The sequence below is a fragment of the Pinus tabuliformis genome, chromosome 9 (genome assembly GCF_031772625.1).
Source record: "Pinus tabuliformis cultivar Carrire ecotype Pingquan chromosome 9, CPIR1, whole genome shotgun sequence".
Lineage (NCBI taxonomy): Eukaryota > Viridiplantae > Streptophyta > Pinopsida > Pinales > Pinaceae > Pinus > Pinus tabuliformis.
The window spans coordinates 1057398569-1057407908 of record NC_142307.1 but is presented as its reverse complement, the minus strand read 5'-3'; the positions used below and the strand labels follow the sequence as shown (position 1 = coordinate 1057407908).

Below are 9340 nucleotides of genomic sequence, written 5' to 3'. Positions count from 1 at the left end.
GACACAACTTGACCTTTTCATGTTTTAAGAGTTGAGAAAAGGACAAAAAGGTGACTCTAGTCGCCTTCGAATGTTTTGTGAGCCCAAAGTGACAAACTGCTTAAGTGAGCCTTTTATTTTAAGGAGTCTGAAAAGGATCAAAAGTGACTACTCTGGAGAACTAGGCAAAAGGGTTTACCAAACAAATCTGTAAAACTGCATATACACCTTGGCAGTCATATGAAAACCAAGGACTTCCCATATGGCAGTCAATCTTCCCGAATGCTATGTTCGATGCGTTACGGCTTGTAAGGCGGCAGACACGGCTTCCTGTTGATAAAGGATGATAACCTAGTGGGGTCTCCCCTATATACACGACGGCACGTGGGAGCTCAAGTCCGTGCTACACCACTATCGAGTCACAAAAGGAGGAATCACCCAATCGTAATGTGAAACAACAGTAACTAGGTTTAACGACGCCGAAGCACGTCTCTAGCCTAGACCTCTAAACAATGAGCATTATGTTCCAATGTGTTTTTAAGTTCATTCAGTTCATTTTATGGTTGATCTTGAATTAGGTTTCGGTTTTCAGGCCCTACAGTATGAAATCTCTCAAAATCGCCAAATGCAAACTATATGCCCAAAATATGTCATTCCATTTGATGAATGCTAATTACGAGAGAGTTAGAAGGCTTTCATACAAACGAAATGATAAAAAAAAAACAAAAAGTTTCTCTAATGCAGCTAACGGAAATTCACAATCTTTTCTTTAAGATCACTATTCATTAATCAAAACGAAAAACTTCTAGTTCTCATTAACCAATACAAAGCAAAAGAGATTTTTTTTTTGTTGATGGCAAAGTGCATTAAACAAACTTTTGAGAAATAATAACAAACAAATGTGAAAAGAACCGGTTGACCCCAAACAACTGTGATCCGTGTCCGGGTAGTGAGAAGTAATCGAAACAATGTGAAGACTGGTTCAATAACAATCACCTAAACAACCAAGCAAAAGCAAGCAAAGAGGAAGGTTTCACAAGACCAAGAGCAAGCAGTAAACAAACCTTTCTAAGCGAGTAACCAAGCAAAGCTGATCCAGAGAAATTGGAATGACAAAACTAGGTCACAAGACACAAAAAGCAAGATTCGCTTAACAAGACTTCACAAGGAAGTGCTTCAATCTTCAAAAAATGAAAATCAAGTCATAAACCAAGTGAAAACAGCAGGGGATAGCAAAACCAACAGGCTCAGGAGGTAGAATTGAAGAAATTCAATTCTACAGGTATCAGCACGGGTGATACACAGCAACAATGCGCTGATCAGAAACCACGTGTAGCAACAAAGCGCTGTCAGTGCGAAAGTACACGGCTTAACCACGCTGGTTCGATTTTAAGAACCGTCACGACTGTTCAGTGTATAAACGCGATGATCAAGAAGTCAAAGAAACAGCTATGCGATGGCAGCGCGACTGTTTTATTATAAACCGCACTGAGGCTAAAAAACAGGCACAATCAAGCCAAAAACTCCCAAACCAAGGCAAGCACTCTTTAAACAATCAAGGAACCTCCCAGATTGAACCAAGAAATCCAAAACAGAGAAATAATCCCCAAACTTTGAAAAGAGAGCAAAAATCAAACTCAAGAAAAAAAACTGAACACAAAGAGACAAAAGCCAGCTCCAAGATGTTCAGTTTGTAAACCAAACTGGAGATGGACTGAAGTGGCTTTGATCTACTTCGCTAATGCAGAGCAATAGCGTTTCGAAGGCTCTCTGGCCATGCTTCAGGCTCCGTCTAAAGTTTACAAATCAAACAACAAGGTAAAAAAAGCTCCCCATCGTGTGGCCCTCGAGAGACGAGGGCCACACGATGGGGCCATGTCATGCCACGAGGAGGTGGCAGTTGACTAGTGGCATGGGGAGTGTAATGCCGGTACCCGCTCCAACATGAGCGAGACTAAAATCGACCCATAGCCAAACTGCTTCGACTCACCACGTCGGCAGTTGCTCAACTGTCTCTTCATACTGGTTGTTACTGCTGCTGCCCAGTTGAATACGGTAGGATTTAAACATTCGAGAGCCAATTGAAGATGGGCCTTCAAGGCCTCATGATTGGCCAGGGAGCCCTCTACCCGAGTCACCATGAAGAGTATGGTTTGAAGGACGATGTCCTCCACCGTAGGAATAGCTACTTTCCCACTCCGTGACTTGCGTGCCTGTGGACACACCTGGGCCATCAACATATCCAAAGTATCACCGCCGGGTCACTGCCCCTCTAGAATGGGCATCTCACCTCGACGTGATAACCCGGTCAAAAAATAGATATCTGTATAGTCAAACTCAATGTCTCGGCCTCAGATCACAAACTTCCCATCAGTGGGATTCCAGGCTCTGATCTAGAATTCAAGAAGGTCAGGCTGTGCTCGCATGTGTGGAGTTAGGAAGAATTTGAGCAACTCGCACGCCCGCATTGCATTTCGGCACCTAGCATTGGCAAATGCCGCTGTGTCCTCGTTATCATGAGCTCTTTCCTGCCAAACGAATGCCATTTTACCCTGCATGATCAAAAAAATTCATTAGGGCCCTGTCCATAAATTTTCATACGTTCAATTTGTTAAAAAACTTGTTGCACGACGTCAGCGCGACTGTTTTCAAAATAGTCGCGCTGATCATGGTGCCCTTTGATATTTTTCCTGGGTCAGCGTGGAAGTATATCACTCTTCCGCGCTGATCCGGGGGTGGTCGGTGTAAATCTTTTTCGATTAGTGCGGACCCGATGAGGAAATTCGCGCTGACCGAGAGCGAATTAAGTTTCAAAAAATCCGCCCAAACCATCACTTCCCACCGTTCAAATGTAGATAAAATACTTCAAAATGGAGCGTAGAGGAGGGTGAACCTACCTGGAACAGACTACAGGATGGTTGATACGCGTACGAAGTGGAATTCGGCTCGTCAACCTCACAGCTCCCAGACCTCCTCCAAAGCTCCAAATGGTAACAATGGTAAAAAACTTTATTTACCCCTCTATTTATGGTAAAATTTTATAATTAACTATTATTTTTCATAGATGTGGGAGTTTTTGATGATTTTTACCATGTGCTTGGTGCTAATATAGCTTTACTATGTTTTTATGCATGTGGTCCATATTATTTCGAACAGGTTTACGCGTGCGGTGTTTCTTGTGCAGATTTTCATGCCGGTGGAATTACGACGGTTCTACACACACTTGGTCCCGCAACGTCATCTTTAAGCTCTTTTTCGACGTGAAATAAGAAAAGATGGCCGAGTCCCCCTCTCGACTCGTTAAAAAAAAATGAGAGGCGGTCGCCTTTAAAGCTCTTTTTTCGACCGTTTAAACTCAAAAAGATTGCCGAGTTTTTGTCATTTCGAACTTGTTATTGGCTCCAAAACGACGTGCTTCTGACAGCTTTCTTACTTTTTCGGGTCGAAGTCACTACTTACGAAAAGTACTCCTCGATCATACTGGTCGGGCGGTTCTTTCGGGCATTGTTTTATACTTTTTCGGGCTCGGGAGACACAACTTTACGAAAAAGGACCCCCCTGGAGTTTTTTTTTTTCTGCTGTCTTTTCAGACTCTCTAAACAGGAAAAGACGCCGAGTTCTTCCTTTTTCAGACTCGTTAAAACTTAATGACATCAGATTCTGTCGCAATGACACCTTACAAGCATATTCTATCCCCATCAAGCTTGTCAAAAATAACTGGGGTACTCGCCTGCAATGGTGGGGAAAATGGAATCATAATCATTGTCGTGTCGGAAGTATGTTGCTCTTGAACATGGCACTTTTCTGCATTCGTGTCTGGGTGGGGACATCTCATCTTGTTGTACACTAGCCTCCGTGGGTTTGGGTTGTCCTGTTTTAATTTTCATCTAGTCATTGCCTTGTCACCATGACCCTTGAACATTTGAATCTCAAATACTGCCAAGTCCACTGTCGTGCCACCGATATGTTCAAGAGAAGTTGACCTCTGCAAGAATGCTCAAACCTCCCTCTGATACCTCACAAAAAATATCTTATCCTTCTCTGTCTCATGTCGATGATGTGGGAAACACTATGGCCCACCTTCGATCAAGGTCACTTCCTGTCGACTTCAGCTCATTATCCAGGAAGTTGACCTAGAGACTCCCTTCAGGTGCCTTGGAGCCTGCATGCCTCAATGGCAGGTTCTTCGTGTTCGACGCGAGGTTTTCATCATTGGCCTCCGATCGAATGATTCTGCGGGTGTTCGACGCCAGCTCATTGATTTGCATGCCGTAGATTGTACCTATAGTACCTTGAGGACCATTGTCATTATTGGTGGTCCCTCTCGCGTCTGTTAATGGTTTTCATCATTGACCGGTAATCAGACGATGTTCTTGCATGTTCGACCTCAACTCCTATATTCACATGCTTGGACTTGTACTTTGTTCAGGTCAAGTTGGAGCGCAAGACCCTGGGTTTTGTCTGTTGAAATCCAGGCTGCGATTTTGTGGATTTTTATGATCATTACATGACTCATTGAGGGATGGCTGCGCCCATACCTGAGTCTTCATGGATGGCTGCGACCATACCTTTATTATCATCATGGTCTCATTAATTGGGTGGCTGCGTCAATACCACAGACCTCTTTCATATGTCTTTTGGATGGTTGCGCCCATGCATAGACTACATGTAATTGATCATCAGAGATATCAGTTGTACATACGTGCAGGTTCTTCCTATTGGTGTTCCAGCTCAGCCAGTTTTGTAAAGAATTTCACCCCTCCCACTCTCGCGGACTTCATGCTTTAGGGGGCATCTGTTACACAGTAATTTGTCACTGTCTCCCTGTCAATCTTTCTACTGTGTCATGAGTCCAATTCATCCATGCTCATGCTCTCTAATGTTGCCAAAATGACCCACTTTGCCAAAGTTTTTTCTATCATTGCGACTGTTGTCAAGATAAACGCACTGATGGGCACTCTATAACAGACGGAATGCGTTGCCAGCACGGAAGTACACGTGTTTCTCGCGCTGGTCGAATTTCATGAGATAGCGCGTCTGTTATTCATATCTGATCGCGCTGACATGACCTTCTTTGTTATTCAGCTGCGATGCCAGTGCTCCAGTGTAGTTATGGACCCGCGCTGATCCAGTTTGGGAAAGTTTGTTCTAACAGCCGGCCTTCCAGATGACTCCAGACCTGGTTGTTGGCCTTGTAAATGTCGCCATCGCTTCTTTGGCATGTCTGTTTCGTCATTTGAGCCACCTTCCTTGGAGATAATCTCATCCTCCCACCATTCATGGAGACTCTTTCACCTATTTATGCCTCTACCATTGCCATGAGCAGCTAGTTTGGAATTGGTAGTGCTTGGAGTGTTGCTGCTAGTGTGTGAACTTGATAGGTAGCTGGTGTGACAAGTGTGGAATTGCTAGGGAGCTTAAGGAAGGTTGTGAAGTGTTTCTTTCTTGTGTAAACTTGTGTGAGAGAGAGATTTTGTCTTGGGAGATCTACCTCCAAGGGTGAATGCTTAAGAGACTTGCTTGTTGGACCCTCTTGAGAAGGATTTGATGTCGAAACTTTGGTTGTATTCTTCTTTGTTTATTAATAATAGACGACTATCATTATGGTTCCACTCTTATTGTCTTTATGATGATGTTTGAGCTATATCCTTTCTGAATGATATATAGTTACATCTACTGGATTTTATGCTTGTGTTTGTATCGTTCTTTGCATGTTTAGGTCTCCACGCACGAGGATCGTGACCAGCCAGGGCAAAGGAACAGGAGCTTCAACTCTTCCACAAGTACTAGCGTTAGAATCCAGGTAGGCCTTCATCATTGGTGTTTTATGTGTAATTAGGAACCTGCGTGTTAGCGTTGTTTGATTGTTGCTAGACCCTATTTGGACTAGTAGGGATCGCCTCTGTCTGCAGAGGGGATTTACCTCCACAACACCAATTGTGTGAATCAACGGTTCCTCTTGTACTAAGTTGAATTACTATTGCAGTGCAGTTCATCAGTAGGGTAAAACTAACATGTCTCATGACGGTCAAAACCCAGCTCACGTTCCCTCTTGGTGGGTCTTCACAATGATAGGAAGAGCCAACAATGAAGGATTAAAAAGCAATGTCACTATGAATGCTTGGTTGCCACAAGCCAGTTATCCATGTGGTATCTTTTCTGACACCTCTAGCTTCAAATTCTGAAAATCTAAAGGATCGATAGGCCACACTTTCATGGTTTGTATTTGTACTAAAAATAAAAATCAAATGAGATTTTACCCTTTTATTCTACTTATTCTACACGGCTCCCACTTATTCTACACCTCTCAAGTCATTTCACAAAGTCAGACTAGAGTCAAGCTCAATAGGGTCTTCTTTCCCTGCTGATTCTGCCAAGCCCATTACCTTGGCTGTGGTTTCAATAGATAGTAGATAGGGATAGTGGGAATCTCGTTAATCCATTCATGCACGTCACGAATGAGATGACGAGGCATTTGGCTACCCTAAGAGAGTCATAGTTACTCCTGTCGTTTACCCGCGCTTGGTTGAATTTCTTCACTTTGACATTCAGAGCACTTGGAAGAAATCGCATTGCGTCAACATCTGTAGGGACCATTGCAATGCTTTGTTTTAATGAAATAGTCAGATTCCCCTTGTCTGTACCAGTTCTGAGTCAATTGTTTGACACCTAGGGAAAAGCCCCCTGCAAGGGGGATTATATGCCCGTATCCCAATCGACACCTGACTGCCCACCCTCGCCGCGAGAGCAACTCGGGTAGGCTACCAATAGCCCACGATTTGAGGGCGTAGACCCCTAGGCCCAACCCTCAGAGCCAATCCTTTTCCCAAAGTTACAGATCTGTTTTGCCAACTTCCCTTACCTACATTGTTCTATTGACCATAGGCTATTCACCTTGGAGACCTGATGCGGTTATGAGTACGACCGGGCATGAACGGTACTCGATCCTCCAGATTTCAAGGGTCACCGAGGGTGGACACCACAATACGTGTGGTTCTCTTCTAGCTGCTAGACCCTATCTCTGGGTGAACCAATTCCAGGGTGGGAAAGTTGTTAAAAAGAAAAGATAACTTTTCCTGGGGCCCCCGACAACGTCTCCAGATTTCCTAACATTGTCACCCACGACCATGTCTCAGTTCGTGAATATTAACCTGATTCCCTTTCAATTCTCGTGCAGAGTTCACCCTTGATACAAGGCTTCCCCATCTCTTAGGATCGACTAACCCATGTCCAAATGCTGTTCACATGGAACTTTTCCCCACTTCAGTCTTCAAAGTTCTCATTTGAACATTTGCTACTACCACCAAGATCTGTACTAGGGGCCGATCCACCCAACCTCACACCTGAGGTTTCTCAACAACCCCCGTGTCCTCCTACTCATCGGAGCTAGGAAATTTCTCCGACGGTCGAGTATAGGTTGCGTGCTTCAGAGCCATCCATTTTCTAGGCTAGTTGATTCGGCAGGTGAGTTGTTACATGCTCCTTAGCAGATTTCGACTTCCATGACCATCGTCCTACTATCTTAATCAACCAACACCCTTTGTGGGATCTAAGTTAGTGCACAATTCGGCACCGTAACTCAACTTTTGGTTCATCCCGCATTGTTTGTTCTGCTTACCAAAAATGGCCCACTTGGAGCTCTCGATTCCACGGCGTGGCTCTATGGAGCAGCCGCACCACCCTCTTACCTATTTAAAGTTTGAGAATAGGTCGAGAGCATTACACCCCCAATGCCTCTAATCATTTGATTTATCCGATAAAACTCATGCATGATCTCCAACTATCCTGAGGGAAACTTTGGAGGAAACCAGCTACTAGATGGTTCGATTAGTCTTTCGCCCCTATACCCAAGTTAGATGAACGATTTGCACGTCAGTATCAGTACGAGCATCCACCAGAGTTTCCTCTAGCTTCACCCTGCTCAGGCATAGTTCACCATCTTTCAAGTCCCAACAGGTGTGCTCGCACTCGAACCCTTCACATAAGCTCAAGGTCTGTTGACAATGCAACCCCCCAGAGAGGGCATCTCGCTCGTTAGCTTCCTTCCACCTCGTAGGTTTTCAAACCTGTCGACTCGCACACATGTTGGACTCCTTGGTCTGTGTTTCAAGATGAGTCGAATGGAAAGCCCACCAACCAACACCACAAGCACGTAGGTGCACATGACCTACCACAAGGGCACACACTTCATTCCTTGACCACTGCAATGGCAAACCGACAGGAAGTAACCCACCCACACTTGTGACGATGCAGCAGCCTGTGTTGATTTGCACCTCAAGTCGAGCGGAAAACTAGCCTAAGCCATTCCACATCTGATTGAGACACATTAACAGCCTCCATCTGCTTCCCTCTCGGCAATTTCAAACACTCTTTAACTCTCTTTTCAAAGTCCTTTTCATCTTTCCCTCATAGTACTTTTTCGTTATCGGTCTCTCACCCGTATTAAGCCTTGGACAGAATTTACCACCCAATTAGGGCTACATTCCCAAACAACCGGACTCACCGACAATGCCCCATGATGCAGCAGGGTCCTGACCCGATGGGGCTGTCACCCTCTTAGGTCCCCCCTTCCAAGGGACTTGGCCCAAGTCCGCCACTGAGGATGCTTCTACAGACTACAATTCAGGCGACGTTGCTGCCCAATTTTCACATTGGGCTCTTCCCGGTTTGCTCGCCGCTACTAGGGGACTCCTAAGTTTCTTTTCCTTCGCTTAATTATATGCTTAAACTTAGCGGGTGTTATTTCTTGAACTGAGGTCACAAATTTAGAGCTAAATCCACCCTACCCAATGGGAGGACAAGAGAGAGAAAAGCAAGTTCGAGCGATGCAGCACAAAGCCCTCATCAGCTAACGCCGACTGCCCATCCAAGGGGCCAAGATCACCACTCACCGATGCACGCCACAAAACATCACTCGAGGTATTTCAGCCAACTGCACTGCATTGGGCACGGATGACCAGCTCCGCTGCTCCCTAACATATTGCAGGGAGCGCATTTGAATGGGATGCGATGCCTAGATAGGCGTGCCCACGAACGAGGCCTCAGGAGCAAATTGCGTTCAAAAACTTGATGATTCACGAGATTCTACAATTCACACTAAGTATCGCATTTTGCTACGTTGTTCATTGTAACAAGAGTCGAGATATCCGTTGCTGAGAGTTGTTTCCACGTATTACCGAAAAATCCACCACAACACTGAATAGGGGCACCCCGCCACAACAAATGTAAGTCTAAGGGCCAAAAGGAGGAATGGAAGAAAAACACATGAAAGAAAGAGAGACAAAGGTGTCTACCCCCCTCACAGGAGGAGGCTCAAACAAAGAACAATCTCTCTAATCCCCACGCCCTCGCAAAAAGGGTG

General features: G+C 44.9%; 1 non-coding gene and 1 pseudogene across 1 annotated transcript; both read right to left on the bottom strand.

Moving 5' to 3' along the window:
- Window positions 1-5706: 5706 nt before the first annotated feature.
- LOC149152356 (25S ribosomal RNA) lies at window positions 5707-8739 on the bottom strand (annotated as a pseudogene).
- Window positions 8740-8986: 247 nt separating this feature from the next.
- Window positions 8987-9140, bottom strand: LOC149152355 (5.8S ribosomal RNA). The gene has a single exon (XR_016263981.1). It is a non-coding gene; the product is annotated as a 5.8S ribosomal RNA (ribosomal RNA).
- Window positions 9141-9340: the final 200 nt, after the last annotated feature.